The sequence below is a fragment of the Petaurus breviceps genome, unplaced genomic scaffold (genome assembly GCF_028583685.1).
Source record: "Petaurus breviceps papuanus isolate PSGF00001 unplaced genomic scaffold, PetGlider_PUasm1.0 41, whole genome shotgun sequence".
Taxonomy (NCBI): Eukaryota; Metazoa; Chordata; class Mammalia; order Diprotodontia; family Petauridae; genus Petaurus; species Petaurus breviceps.
Window position 1 is genome coordinate 1,859,436 of NW_027186320.1, and position 16,859 is coordinate 1,876,294.

At 35.3% G+C, this 16,859-nt stretch overlaps 1 pseudogene; it reads left to right on the top strand.

Moving 5' to 3' along the window:
* The first annotated feature begins 8,450 nt into the window (after window positions 1-8,450).
* On the top strand, window positions 8,451-8,923 carry LOC138171036 (vesicle-associated membrane protein 4-like; annotated as a pseudogene).
* The last annotated feature ends 7,936 nt before the right edge of the window (window positions 8,924-16,859 follow it).

Genomic DNA, 16,859 nt, shown 5'->3' on the forward strand with positions numbered 1-16,859 from the left:
TAGTTTCCAAACATAAGGTCAAAAGTTCCCCACCCCTGGATCACAATTGAATCTACCCCAGAGTTACATCAAGTTTAAACACAGCACTTAATACCCAAATGGAGGTCTTTTCTTCATCTTGACACGAGGCAAGTTCTCAGCAATCTTAGTTCCTGGGGAGACAAGGCTTAGCAAGGCAATAAGATACATTGCCAGTCCCTTCATGAATTTATCCTCTGTCTGTAGAACAGTCCTAGAACCCCTGAACACATCAGCAAAACCCTCTCCCAGGATTTCTGTAAACATACAACCAGAAAATCCTTCTTCAGGGCTTCTGAACCAACAGAAAGGCTCCCAGACCCCTGCAACAACAGCACTGTCCTTCACCAGTGGACAGTATTCATTCTGTCTGCAGGACAGTCTCCAGACCCTTGCAACAACAGCACTGTCCCTCACCAGTGGACAGTATCCACTCTCTGTCTGCAGGACAGTCTCAGGGCTTCTTAGCGAACAGCCAGGTTCCAGGACTTCTTCAACAAAAGGACTGTCTTTCACCAGTGGACAAATCTGGCAAAACAACATCAAAACAGACAGACAAAGTACCAGCAAAATAGCCATGTCTCCTCAGTCCTTGGCAGCTCAGGGGGCAGGTCTCAAAAGTCCAGGGCAATTCAAAGCGGCCACCAGCAATTCTCTTAGTCTCTCTCTCTCCAGGAGGTGCTGCTTCCAAAAAGATCTTCCGCCTCTCTCTAGTGTCTCTCCAAATCTACATCACCAGCTCCTCCCAGTTCAGGACTTTCTTTTCACATCAACAAGCCCATCCCACAGGTGGGATTAACAAACTCTGGGTTTTAACACAATCAATTTGAAAACCAAGCCAATACAGGGGAATCTTTAATTGCCATTACTATCACACCACTACAAAAAGAGCTTCTATAAATATTATTGTACATAAGGTTCTCTTTCCCACTTGTATGATCTCTTAGGGATACAACCCTAAAGATGGTATTGCTGCATCAAAGTATGCACTTACTTATAGCCCTTTAGGCATAGTTCCAGGTTGCTCTCCAGAATGGTTTAATCAGTTCACAGCTCAACCAACAATGCATTAGGGTTCTGATTTTCCTACATCATCTCCAGCATTCATCATCTTAGCCAATCTGACTGGTGAGATATGCTACCTCAGACTTGTTTTGATTTGCATTTATCTAATCAATAGTGATATAGAGCATTTTTTTCATATGCTTATGGATATCTTTAATTTCTTTCTCTGAAAACTGCCTGTTCACATCCTTTGGCCACTTATCAATTGGGGAATGACTTGTATTCTTATAGTTTTGACTGATTTCTCTGTATATTTTAGAAATGAGTTCTTTACCAGAGACACTGATTGTAAAAATTCTTTCCCAATTTTCTACTTCCCTCTTAATCCTGGTTACATTGGCTTTATTTAAACAAAATCTTTTTAATTTAATGTAATCAAATTTATCCATTTTGCATTCCATAATGATCTCTTACTCTTGTTTGTTCATAAAATCTTCTCTTCTCCATGAATCTGACAGGTAAACTATTCCTTACTTGCCCAGATTCCTTACAGTATCAGCCTTTATACCTAGATCATTGTATCAGCAATGCCATATTCACAATGCCTATAGAGATTACAAATATGCTGATATAATTATCCATTAGAAAATACGTCATGTTTGCCATATGAGGAAATAAACTAGAAAATTTATTAAGATACCAAAAGACTGAGTCCCAAAACCAGAAAGTGAAAGCCATCAGAGTAGTTATGACATTGGCACAGGTAGATAAAGTAGAAAGCACCCACATTTTCAAGCCTTTAAAACAGAACAGGCTACCTCAGGCAAAGGTCCTCCTCTCCCCACTCACAGCAACCACCCAGCGTCCTGGAAGAGCGCTCCCAGCAGCTCCGGCCCCTGGCAGTCCTCAGCAGGAGTCCTTAGCAGAAAGTCCTTAGCAGTTCTAACTCAAAAAGGGCTTCGCGCTGCCACTGCCTCTGCTGCTGCCGCCGTCACCACCACCGCCAGCCACCGAAGGAACGCTAGCTTGGCTTCCGCTTCCTCTTGCTCCACCCCTTCCTGCTACGTCAGCAAGTCCAACGGGGCATGGAAGATCTTTAAATCCCATAACCCTTACAATCATGCACCCATTTAGAGTTGATTTTGGTAAATGGTATAAGATATTGGTCTATGCCCACTTACTCCTTTACTATACTTCAGATTTCCCAGAAGTTTTTGTAAAATAGTGAGTTCTTATCCCCAAAACTGGGGTTTTTGGGTTTATCAAACAATAGATTATAATAGTCATTGACTGCTGTGTTTCTTATATCTAATCTATTGCACTGCTCCACTACTCTATTCGTCAGCCAGTACCAAGTAGTTTTGAGGATTGCTGCTTTATAATACAGTTTAAAATCTGATATGAATTAGCCACCTTTCCTAGCATTTCTTTAAATTCCCTTGATATTCTGGACTTTTGTTCTTCCAAATGAATTTTTATACGTGTGTTTTTTTTTTTTAAAGCAATTGGGGTTAAGTAACTTGCTCAAGGTTACACAGCCAGTTATTTCTGGGTGTGGTGATGAGTGTCTGAGCCCTGGATTCGATCTCCACATCATCCCAACACTGGATCCGGTGCTCTTACTTGCTGAGCCACCTGGCCGCCCCTTTCCAAATGAATTTTGTTGCTATCTTTTTTAGCTCTATAAAATAATGTTTTGATAGATTAATAGGTATGTCACTATATATGTAATTTAATTTAGGTAAAATTGTCATTTTTACTATATAAGCTCAACCTAGCCATGAGCAGCTGTTGTTTTTCCAATTAGTTAGATCTAACTTTATTTGTGTGAAAAGTGTTTTGTAATTGGGTTCGTATAGGTCCTGGGTTTGTTTTGGCAGGTAGATTCCCAAATATTTTATAATGTCCATAGTAACTGTAGATGGAATTTCTATCTATTTCTGCTGAATTTTATTAGAAATATATAGGAATGCTGAGGATTAATACTGGGTTTTTTTTATATCCTGAAACTTGGCCAAATTTTATTTATTGTCTCAAGTAGTTTTTTACTTGATTCTCTAGGATTCTCTAACTATATCATCTGCAAAGAGTGATAGCTTAGTCTCTTCTTTGCCTAATGTGATTTCTCCAATTTCTTTTTCTTATCTTATTGCTTCTGCTAACATTTATAATATTAAATTGAATAAGGGGGTTGATAATGGACATCCTTTTTCCCCTCCAATCTTACTGGAAATGCTTCTAGCTTATCCACATTACATAAAATACTTTCTGATGCTTTTAGATAGATACTACTTATTATTTGAAGGAAGACTCCATTCATTCTTATACTTTCTAGTGTTTTAAATAGGAATGGGTGTTGTTTTTTTGTCAAAAGCTTTTTTTGCATCTATTGAGATAATCATATGGTTTCTGTTAATTTTGTTGTTGATATGATAAATTCTACTGATAGTTTTCCTAATATTGAACCATCCTTGCATTCCTGGAATAAATCCTCCCTGATCAAGGTATATTATTCTTGTGATAAGTTGCTGTAGTCTTTTTGCTATTATTTAATTTTAAATATCTGCATCTATATTCATGAGGAAAATTAGTCTATAATTTTCTTTCTTTGTTTTGTCTCTTCCTGACTTAGGTATCAGTACCATATTTGTACAATAAAAATAATTTGGTAGGACTTCTTCTTTTCCATTTTTCCCAAATATTTTATAAAGCATTGGAATCAATTTTTCTTTAAATGTTCAATAGAATTCACTAGTGAATACATCTGGTCCTGGAGATTTTTTCCTAGGAAGTTCATTGGTGATTTGTTCAATTTACTTTTTCTGAGATTGGGTTATTTTAGTTATTTTACATGTTCTTCAGTTAGTCTAAGCAACTTATTTTTTTAAATATTCATCCATTTTAATAAGCTTGTCAAATTTATGTGCATACAATTGGGCAAAATAATTCCTAATTATATTTTTAATTACCTCTTCATTGGAAGTAGATTCACCCTTTTCATTTTTGATACTTGTAATACGTTTTTCTTCTTTCTTTTATATCATATTGACTAAAGGTATATCAATTTTCTTGTTTTTTTTTCATAAAACCAGCTCTTAGCTTTATTTATTAATTTGATAGTTATTTTAATTTCAGTTTTATTAATCTCTCCCTTGGTTTTCAGTATTTCTAATTTAGCATTTAATTGAGGATTTTCAATTTGTTCTTTTCTTATCTTTTTCAGTTGCATGCCCAAATTATTGACCTTGATTTTCTCTATTTTATTCATGTATGCATTCAGGGCTATAAAAATTCCCCTAAGAACTGCTTCTCCTGTATCCCACAAGTTTTGGTATGTTGTGTCATTATTGTCATTCTCTTGAAATGTTACTTATTGCTTCTAAAATTTCTTGTTTGATATACTCATTCTTTAGGTTTAAATTATTTAGTTTCCAATTAATTTTTAGTTTATCTTTCCATGGTCCTTTATTACATATAAGTTTTATTGCATCATCATCTGAGAAGGATGCATTAAATATTTCTCCCTTTCTGCACTGAATTGTGAAGTTTTTATGTCCTAGTACATGATCAATTTTTGTTTATGTGCTATGTACCAATGAGAAGGAGGTATATTTCTTTTCATCGCCATTCAGTTTTCTCCCAAGGTCTATCATATCTACCCTCTCTAAAATTCTATTCACCTCCTTAACTTTTTTCTTATTTATTTTGAGGTTTGATATATCAAGTTCAGAGAGGGGGAGACTGCAATCCCCCATTATTATAGTTTTGCTATCTATTTCTTCCTCTAATTCCCTTAAATTCTCTAGGAATTTGGGTTCTATACTTCTTGATGCATAACTGTTAAGTAATGATATTGCTTCATTCTTTTTTTATTTGTCTTTTTTTTTTCCTTTTTGGAGGGCAACTGGGGAGAAGTGGCTTGCCCAAGGTTATATGACTAGTAAGTGCTAAGTGTCTGAGGCCTGATTGGAACTCAGGTCCACAGGACTCCAGGGCCAATACTCTATTCACTGTACCACTTAGCCACACTGATATTTCTTCATTCTTAATGGTGTTTTTTAGCAGGATATAGTTTCCTTCCTTATCTCTAATTAGATCTCTTTTTTCATTTGCTTTATCTGAGATAAAGATTGCTACCCTTGTTTTTTTTATTTTAATTTACCTGAAGCATAATATATTCTACTCCAGTCTTTTACCTTTAACCTGTGTATTTCCTCATTTCAGATGTGTTTCTTGTAGACAGCATATTGTAGGATTGTGGTTTTTAAACCAATCTGCTATCTGCCTCAGGTTTATGGGAGGGTTTATCCCATTCACATTCAGTTAATGATTACTACCTGTGTCTTTCCCTTCCCTCCTATTCCCTCCCTGTTTATGCTTTTATTTCTCCCTTTTCCTTTCCCCTCCTTAAGAGTTTTCCTTTTGACCAACATCTCCCTCAGTATTCTCTCCCTATGGACCTCCCTCCCTTTACCTACCCTTTCCTCTTACTAATATTTCCCTCCCTTCTAATCATCCCCCTCCCTTTTCCCCCTTACCCCTCCTACTACCTGTAGGACACAATAGATTTTTATACTTAATAGATTATGTTATTCCCTCCTTGAATACAATCTGATGAGAGTAAATTTCATACAGTGCTTCCCTCCCTCCTTTCCCTCTACTATAATGAGTTTTTGTGTCTTTTCATGTTTGAATCCTAAACTTGACTGATTATGTTAATCCCTCCTTGAACCAAAACCAATGAGAGTAAAGCTCATATAATGTTCATCTCTCTCCCTTCTTTCCCTCCACTATAGTATGCTTTTATGACTCTGTGTATGCCGTCATTTACCCCTTTCTGCCCCCTCTTTCCTTTTCTCCCATTACAATGTCTTTGCACCCCTTAATAAGGTTTTTTATATTTTATCATCAGATTAGTTCATTTATATCCACATACTTTATGCATATCCCTTTAAAATTTCATGATAATCATCTAAATCTCAATATTGGGATTTATCAGCTTCCCATATATGGATGTAAACAGTTTGCTCTTATTGAATCACAATTTATGTGTGTGTGTGTTTTCCTTGTTTACCTTTTTATGTCTCTCTCTTGAGTGCTGTATGTGGAGATCAAATTTTACATTAATCTCTGGCTTTTCCATCAGGAAAAGTCTGGAATTCCCTTATTTCATTGAATTTCCATCTCCTTGCCTCAAAGATTATGCTCAGTTTTGCTAGGTAGTAGATTCTTGCTTACAATCCAAGCTATTTTTGCCTTATGAAATATCATATTCCTATCTCTCTGATCTTTTATTGTAGCAGCTGCTAGGCCCTGTGTGATCCTGACTGTAGTTCCATGATATTTGTATTATTTCTTTCTGGCTACTGGGAGCATTATCCTCTTGACCTTATAATTCTGGAATATGACTTGGAATATTTCTTGAACTTTTCAGTTTGGGATCTCTTTCAGGAGGAGTCTGGTGAATTCTTTCAATAACTATTTTATTCTCTGATTCTAGGACCTCAGAACAGTTTTCCTTGACAATTTCTTGGAGGATGTTGTCCAGGCTGTTTTTTTTTTCATCATGGCTTTCTGGTAGACAAATAATTCATGGGTTATCTCTGCTGGAACTCTTCTCCAGGTGAGTTGTTTTTTCAATGAGATATTTTATATTTTCTTCTCATTTTTCATTTTTTATGTTTTGTTTCACTGATTCTTGATGTATCATAGAGTCATTAGCTTCGACTTGACTGATTGAAATAGTTAGTGAATTATTTTCCTCAGTTTTTCAAGCTCCTTTTCCATATGTTCAGATTTCATTTTTAGAGAGATATTTTCTCCAGTTAGATTTCTGAACCTCCCATCCCAGTTCATAAATTTTACTTTTTAAGGATTTGTTTTCTTCAGTGAGATTTTTTTTTCCATTTTGGCCAATATAATTTTAATAGGATTGGTCAATTTATCTTCTATCTACCTCTCTGACTTGGCTTTTAAAATCTTTTTTGGATCTCTTCCAAGAATGCTTTTTGGGCTTGAGACCAGTTCTTATTTCCTTCTGTGGTCTCAGGTGTGTATATAGAGTCAATGATGTCTTCTGAAAGTGATTCTTATAGTTCACAATAATAAGATTCAATTGTCTTTTGTCTTGCTTTTCCAAGTTGCTTCTGGCCTATTGTGATTGCCTATTTCCTGGTTTTTAAAGTAGATTTCTGCTTCTGTGCTACAGAGGGCTCTAATTCATGCTTCTCAAGCTGGGAGATAGGGGTCTGGTTATTGACTTTGTGTGCTGTACCTTCTGAATGTCTAGACTGAGGCCAAGGCCAAGACTCTCAGTTTTTCCCCTGAGGCTCACAGAGTAAGGTGTGGGAGAGGGGTTGTCTGGTCATTTCAGATTTCCACTTCTGTGCCCCTGGGCTAGATCTTGGGCAGGCTCAGCACCTAAGGGCCTGCTGCTGGTGTATGCAGATTTTCTTGATTGTGTTGAGGCACACCTGGGCTTCTGGTGTTAGCACTTGCTGGCTCCACCACCCTAGGCCTCTGGATCTCCTCTTAGTCAGATGGGGTTTATTGGTATGCCTTCCACCCTTCACTTCGGGTTCACCAAGGCTTCAGGCACATCCTTCCTCTAGGACTCTCAAGCCTGCTCCTGCTTCCACTGTTTCAGGATTTTATACTGGGGTAATAATCTCTGTGTGTTCTGGGTCAGAGAGGGGGACTAGAGCAGCAAGAGTTTACTCCAAAATCTTGGCTCCCAGGAGTTCAACTAGGTGATTTTTAAAACCTAGGCTATGGGCTGATAGGCCAAGGAGAAGCTACTGTCACTGCCAAGAGCCCTTCACTTTTTATTGCCTGTCTCCAACCAATCCTCTCTCCCATGGTGAGATGTCTGTGAATTGCTCTTGTGGTGGGTGAATCCACTGGCCAAGGCACCCTTTTGCTCCATTGTGGTCTAATCTCTGGTCCTTGTTGGTGCAACCCCCATTTGCTCTGTGCTCCCCCTGTCCAGTCTTATGTGCACTTTCCTGGACTGGGAATTGCCATGCTCCATCTTCCAGTGGATTCTGTCACACTAAAATTCATATATATGTATGTATGTATGTATATATATATATGTATATGTGTGTGTGTTTTACTGCTATCTTCACATGGTTGTCAAGAGGAAAGCATTAAAAAAAAACTTTTTTATATATTACATGCAGGGGATGGGCAGCAGGGGAGTAAATCAGGCTGATGCTGGATCATTGGTGGTTGTCATTTCTCCCTGTTCCTCCTCTCCTCCCTCCCTCCTTCCTCCTTCTTCCCCTTCCCTTACCCCAGTCTGGCTCAGCCCAGTCAGCTCCAGCCTGGCTTGACTCTAAGATCAGAAGACTCTAAGTAAATACCTAGGTGGTGTATATCTGCCTTTTAAAATTGGGAGAAGGAAAACAACTTTTTGTGCAATATAGATGCCTCTTAAATTCAAACACTATCTAAATGATGGTGATGTCACTGGTTTTCTGAAAAGCAAAATGGGAGATCTTTTGGAAGAAGATTCAGATGAAGAATAGGATTTTTTCCTAAGGAGCCCATATGGACCAAAATTTGCACCTTGGAGTGACAAAATTAGGCCTGTACAAAATCAGGTGAATGAAGTAATAGATGTCATACAATAGAATATTACAAAAGTGATTGAGAGGGAGAGAGAGAGAGACAGAGAGAGACAGAGAGAGAGAGAGAGAGAGAGAGAGAGAGAAAGAGTGAGATGTAAGAAAAATCAGAAAGCTTATTGGAGAATGCAGCAGTTTTTAGCAACAGATCCAAACAGCTTTGAAGACAAATGTGATGATGTGGATTCAAAATTAAGGTCGTCATGGCTCTTATTACTGTTAGCCTTTTCCTGGTGATTATCATTCCTATTGTCCTGAAATGTTGGACTTGATTTGGTGCCCAGAGATCTTCAATAAAGTGTTTCTGGGACAATTAAGAAAAATAATATTATTGCATAATTTAATGAGATGTGTTTATGACTTTCAAAACATGTTTCTTTCTCAAGAAGTAAAAATAAGCAAGTGTTTAGTTCAAATTGGAACACTGACAAGTTCCTCATTAGCCTCTTCCCCTTCAACAAAATATGCTCTCATTAATTTATTTTTAAAACAGAAACATCCACTTTCCCTTGTTATAGGAGACCAGTTTGAAATAAGACAATTGCCAATACATTATTTGTATATAGAGTTAAACCTGGATTATGATTTTTACCATTTAACACAGTTTTATACTGTAAATTAGAAGATGGAGATTTATGGCATCAAATTCAGGGGTAGAATGGGAGCTAAGAGATGAAGCAGTATATAAAAGGTAAGGTAACAATTCAGTTAATGATTACAAAATGTATTTTTTTCTCATATAAAAATGTTAGGTTTTTTCCATATATTTAAAAATGTTTATGAAAATAAATGTTTTCAATTCTGCTACTTTCAACTATGATTAAAGACATTCCAGGAAACCTATTTTGCTTGTATGTAGAATTTGTGACAACATTTTTTTTTTAATTTGGTGCTATAGCAGTTTATTATGATCAATCTTAAAGTACACTCTGGCACAATTAAGGCAGGAAATGAGATTGAAGGAAAGGAAAGAATTAATGGAATGTTTGGGAAAAATGGCTCCCACATATGGACATGTTGCAATTGAAAACAGTCGACTTTCATTTCCCTCCAGTAATAATTGGAGAAAAATTAAGAAATGATGGTTAAAGGAAATCCATAGAAACTAATTTTTTTCCAGTTATTTACCCCCAACAAACCCTCTTTCCAGAGCTACTAACAAGTAACAAAAATTATTTGCTTTGACTTTGACCACCTTTCCGTTATCATCTATCCTCTGGTAAAGTGTTAATTTGCCACAAGATGGCTGAAAAACAAGCACCAGGACATAGGAGAAGTCCCCAGGAGCCTTAATAATCCACAAATGTGATCATCTACATCTGAAAAACCACATACTGACTAACACTGAAAGTTTAACATTTGTCTTGAAATATTTTCCCTTAATAAATAAAGACAGAAACAAACAAAACAAAAACAAAGTTGGAAGGGACTTTAGAGACTATCTTGTTCTATCCTTTCATTTTACAGATGAGGAAATAGCCTGAGAGATATTAAGTGATTTATGCAAGGTTTCATAAGCAGTAAAAGCAGAAGGAAAATTTGAATTTAGGTCTTCTGAGTTTAGAACCATTGATCTTTTCACTGGGGACTTACTGAATCTGATTCATTATCACCTGACATTTTCTTACTTTCCAAATGTTTGAGATGGATGGCATGCAATTTGACCTTTCCCTTCTTTTGCCTAGTCAGACTATGCGAAGAAGAAGTTTCCAATAGCTGACAGGGCTGATCCTTCTTACGTCAAAAGTGACTTTCTCTTGGAAAGGAGTTACTTCCTCTGCTCCTCAGATCTATCATGGAATTTAGAATGCAGAATATAAGATGTTGTCTCAAGAAGTAGTGGGAGGCAAATAAAGAAGGGGAGGTCTTAACTCTTTATCTTCTTGAAGTTTTGCCTGGAGGGTAGAATAGCGATGAGTAAGATGATATATTTCTTTTTAAATTTCATCCTTAGAAACTCTTCCTGGCCTGAAGAACCAGATTTTTCAATACCGTTCATTTGGTGGCCAGAGAACCCAGAAATGCAACTTCTCTTTCTCCCTTTCTCCCACTCCCTACCTATCTCCCTTTGCAGTCATCCCAGTTTCGGATTGATTTTAATCAACTCCTCCCCACACACCAAACAGAAGTAGTAAGAAGATTTCTCTCTTTTTTAAGTTGTCAGTGTCTATAAAACTGTTTGAATCCTGGTACTGCTACTCACAAACTGAAAAAGTCACTTAAGTTCCTCAAACTTCAGTTCATACATCTATACAAAAGGGTAATTATTTTAATTTAATTTATTTTTTGCTTTGGTTTTGACATTAGGTGGCTTTTGCAAATAATAGATATTATTTATTTTGTTAAATATTTCCCAATTACATTTTAACATTCTATTTTTTAAAAAAAATGAGGCTTTTGAAAAAAAAAAAAAAAATGTTCCACATTAATTCCTTCCAGTTGATTCTTGTAGAAAAAAAAATTTCATTTTTTTATTTATCTGCACAGTCAAACTCAAGACTTACTGTTGTCCCTATGCTCCACCCCCACCCGCCAAAAATCCTGTATATTGATAGTTTGTTAGGAATATTAGACTTGACTTGGCTAAATATACTTTTCAAAAAAATATTATTTTAAACCAATTAATTGTTCTTGTTGCTTTCAGTCACTCATCTCATCTACCTGTCTGAGGATCCCAAAAACAAAAGTTTTGAATGATCTTAATAAAATAAAAGAAGTCTTTTGTGGTCCTAGAATAATAGACATGTGTCTAAAGAACAAGTAAGAGTCTTGAGGTATATCTAGGATGGTTTTTCAGGAATGTTTTAAAATCAGTGTCAGGTCATAAAGAATGCCGAGGCTAACATTACTGCAAAAACTTGGTAGTTAAGCATATTAGAAGATAAATCAACCTGGCCTTTCCATATCCCCATGTGCATGTATGAAGATACTCAATTCCTAATCTTCCAAAGTGGTTTTCATCACTTCTCATCTAATATACTCAGTAATACAGTAAGTAAACTAATTCACAGGCTCAATCAGATATCAGGGTTCACTTGACAGCAAGGGTTCATGTCAGTTCTGGGTAGGCTTGAAGGGTGTTACCTTGACTTGTTTTAATTCAAAGGTTGTAGAACACTTTGTGCTTAAATAAATTTATTTGGTGATCAAAATTTTTGAGTTCCAAATTATCTCCCTCCTTCCCACCCCTTCCTTAGCCCTCATGAATGAAAGAAATGTGATATTGATTATCCATGTGACATCATGAGTAACATATTTCTAAATTAGGCATGTTACAAAGAAAACACAATAAAGATCTCCAAGAAAAATAAACTTTAAAAAATATACTTCAGTCTTTGTTTTCCAGAATGGTTGGACCAATTCACAACTGCCAATAATAGATTATTGTGCTTAGTTTTCCACAATCCCTCCAGAATTTTTCATTTTTCTTTTTGGTTATGTTAATATGATAGGTATGAAGTCATATACTGGAATTGTTTTAATTTCATTTTTCTAATCAACAGTGATTTAGGGCATTTTTCATATGACTGTAAATAGCTTTAATTTCTTCTGAAGACTACTTGTTCATATTGATTGTCCATTTATCAATTGAAGGATGACTCTTATTTGACTTATTTCCATTTATATTTGAAAAATGAGACCTTTATCAAAGAAACCATTATCTTTTGCATGGTTATAAACTCTTAACTTATCCATCGATCTGATGGATATATTTATTCATGCTCCCCTCATTTATTTATGATATTATGTTTTTTGTCCGAATCATTTGACTTTATCTTGGTGTCAGGAGAAAGATATCAGTCCATACATTGTTTCTGCCAAACTGCTTTCCATTTTGCTCAGAAATTTTTCTCAAATGGTGAGCTCTTACTGGTAGATCTTTATCTTTATCAAATACCAGATTCCTCTGGTTATTTGTTACTGTGTAACATGTACCTAATCTATTTCAGATTGTTTTGAAGACTATAGTTTTGTAATATAGTTTGAAATCTGGTACTTTGAGGCTGGCTTCAATCACGTTATTTTAAATTGATTACTTTCATATTCTTGACCTTTTATTTCCTTCAAATGAATTTTATTATTATTTTCCCTAGCTCTATAAATGATTATTTAGTAGTTTGATTAGCTTGACATTAAACAAGTAAAATAACTTTGGTTAACTTGTCATTTTTATTATATTGGTTCTGCTAACCCATGAGGAATTAACATTAATAGGGGTTAATTTAGGGGATCACTAAAGCCACTTTAAGTTCTGAATCCTGCACTTATCTATAAATCCTTTAAATTACTATTTTTTTGCATTTATTTTAAATATATACTCATATGAAACCATAGCTATTGTGTCTGGCTTTGTTAAGTAGACTGTCAAAAAAAGGAAAAATTCATTCAATGAAATCCATCTAACATATATAGGAACTCAGTTAAAATATTCTAAAGTGGATTTAGAATCATATATATATATATATATATATATATATATATATATATATATATCAAAACGATCATAAGGGTCATCTAGCTCAACCTCTTCATTTTACAAAGGAGGAAACTGAGACCCAGGAGTAATTGTCAAAATTCAAAGCAGTAACAAGCAGCAAGTCAGAATTTAAACTCAGCTTTCATAACTGAACTTTTGACTTCACCTCACTATTTTTATGCTTGAACACATAAAAAACCCACACAAAAAGCTATTATCCCCTTCAAATTTCATCACACTGAGTTATGAGTAGATACTTTTTTCCCTCCTTTTGTTATTTTTTTTTCTTTTTGGTGAATAGAGAAGCCCAGTCAGTATAGTACCTTCAGCTTGATACTAATTTTAAAAAGCTCATAACATGTTGGCATACATTTTTATGTGATTGTGCTTTGGTATCCTTGGCTTTGGTATTTTGATAACTCTGAAATTCCACTTATTAATTCACCATATAAATAGAAATCATCCACTTTGCATCCCCCATTTAATCCTTCATAATTATGAACCATATTTTATGACAGTCATCAGTGTTGTAGTCTTTCTTTGAACTGCTAGCATCCTAGTGGCATATTTAATTGACCATCTTTAGTCTCTTACAATCACTACATGACTGGTCCTTTCCATTTTTCTGATCCCATTAGGAATGCCTTTCTCGACCCTTCCTCCATTCATATGAATTGTGCTGTAGCTTGCTCATGCCTACTAAGCATCTTTTTACTTCTTTTTAGTATATTCATCATTTTCATTCTTCTAAGCTTCTGGTGTTTTGTGATTGAGGGCCATAGGGTATTATAGGGAGAATATCTGTATTCAAGATATAGAATTTTATTGTGGAAAGCCATTTGAGATTGTCAAAATCCCTGCATAGATTTTCAAATGCTGTCCAGGCCAGTTTCCTCTTCCTACCACACTCTGGGTCCAGTACATGATCTATGTACAGTATTTGTCCAAGATCCACATTTAGATTAGCTAAGTTAACTCTCTGCCCATCCAGCTGCATGTTATAAACTGTGTCAGAATCCCTTTTATCCCAATTTAATTTTTCCAGTGTGACTGCTTAGACCAATCTCATCCATATTGCTTAGGATTTTAGTGAATAGGCTTTTATAGTGCCCCAAGGGTCAATGCCATCTGTAACAGGAACATTTAGAGATTATGATACAAGTAGCAAATATGATACTGGTAAACAGCTTTGGAGAACATAAATCTAACAACACAATTGGAGTAGTGTGGAACAAGGGAATATTCACCAACTGTAGAATCAAGACACCTGGGTTCGAATGTGGTTTCCAATACTTGTACTATTTTTACAAGGCCTTCCTTTGGCCTCCATGGACCACTATATTTTTATATGCCAAATGAATCAGTTGGAGGAGGTAGCCTCTGAATTTTCCTTTCAGGTCTAGATCACAGAACCTATAAAGTGAAAATCCAACACGTCTTTAAATTTCTCTTTGTAATCCTTTATTTCATAAAATCTTCTTTAACTTATACCTATTTGTGGTGAACTTTTGTGTGGGGAGAGCCTCCCAGGCTGCATTGCTCTAGGAGGCAGTTGTTGGCACAATGGATAGAACTTCCTGGTGACAGGAAGACCTGAGTTCAAATTCAATCTCAGGACACTTACAAACTGTGTAACCTTGGGCAAGTAGCTTAACCTCTTTGTTTCTCAGTTCCTTCAACTCTCTAATGTGGAAAATGATAGCATCTACTTTCTTTTGTGAAGATCAACTGAGATAGTGTTTGTCAAGTGCTTATTACAGTGTATGGCACATAAGTGGGTATTTAATAAATGTGTATTCCTTCATTCTAACTAGTAAAAACTATTAAAATCAACAACAAAAAATGAACATTGTGGGAGCCTACATTCTCTATCTGATGGTCAGTTATATTAGCAAAATATGTATTATTCTATGTGAAGTTGCCTGCAATGCACATTTAATTATTTTCTCATTTTTATACAATATTTAGTATACAGTCTGATACACAATAGGCTGATGTTTAGTCATTTGAGTCATCTTTGACTCCTTATGACTTCAGCTGAGATTTTCTTGGCAAAGATACTAGAGTGTGATGTCATTTCCTTCTTCAGCTCATCTTACAGATGAGGAAACAGAGGCAAGAAGGGTTAATTGATTGGACTAAGGTCATAAAGCTAGTAAGTGTCTGACACAACATTTCAACTCAGGTTTCCTTATTCCAGGTCCAGTACTTTATCCACTGTGGTACCTACTTGCTCCTATTAGGCACATAATAAGCTCTTAATAAATGTTCATTGTAAATAAAATATGTGTGTATTATTCCTTCTTTCCTATAATTTGCATTCCATTCTTTATTTTTGATAAAACTTGAGAAATTATCCATTAGACTCTGTGAAATACTTTGTTGGCTCTAAAACGGATAATCTAATAGCATCTCTGACCTCACCTTTTTAAGTTCTTTTGCCATTTCCTCATCTGGTATATTAGATACAAAGATGGCACAGTGCAAATGTGTTTTCAAAATGGCTGCTGATGAGAAGAGATTGCTATATGCATTCTGGTATAGTTCTATTATGCAGCTGGTTGTTTTGCTCTTCAATTTGCATTCATAAATATTCTTTGGATAATGTTGCTTAGCAAAAATTACTTGAGAAAAAAAAATGAGTCTGTGAAGAGTTTAGAATGAAATGCAATTTTCAACGTGCTAATTTTGCCATGTCCAGCAATAACTCTTTCTCTGGATCTGGTTCAGCTGTTCTGCAAAACTGACTCTTCCTTAGTATTATTTGCTCTTCCAGATATATAGAATAGTGAATACAGGGCACAATAGTCTCCAAAAAATTAAATTTTATTCAAAGGGCAAGGATAGACACATGAACCAGAATTGTTTAAGATATACCCCATTACAGAGAGTTACAAAAGAGTGGTATACAGCCTGTAACCCAGGAAATACACTAATACGTGTTTTTAAACGGTCATAATGACAGAAAATGACAGCCAATAGATAACCTCTTTGCAAAATCAGTATCTTTCCCATATAGGGAGAATTTAAAGAAGGCCTCCAGAATATTGATTGGGACATTTGTGTCAACTTCAAGTATTTTCATTAATTTTCAATATAAAATTTCTAATGAAACCCTTAAATAACTAAAAAAGTAATACCTTTGATATATATAGACATTTATAAATTTCTATGTATATAAAATATTAATTATTATATACATACATACAAGTATACTATCCTAAATATTTCATAAAGTTGAGAAAGTTGACATGTATTTCAGTTATTGTTGATATTTCTGTATAAATGGTACAAGATGTTTTGGTAATTGTTTTATATCTTCTATTTTTATGATACCTTGAGAATCAATCATTCAATGTTCTAAAAAATTTTCTCTATACTGAAGCAGTCCAATAGACCTATAATGCAGTTAATACAAATATTCATACCAACAATGAAGTTTGCTATCTATTATCTGCCTATCCCTCCTGCTCCCTTCTTGTATAAATTTCCTCCCATAAGAATACCACAAAGGTCCCAATCAATATGCTGGGGGCTTCCTTTGAATTTTCTTATTATTGGAAAGATACTAGTTTTTCAATCAGGTTAGCTATTGGTTATCGCTTCCTATCAATTTTCCCATCTTTTAGGGGGTGTATTTCCTGATTACAGGCTTTATAACTCTTTTTTTCTAATAGGATAGATAGATTAGATAGATAGATAGATAGATAGATAGATAGATAGATAGATAG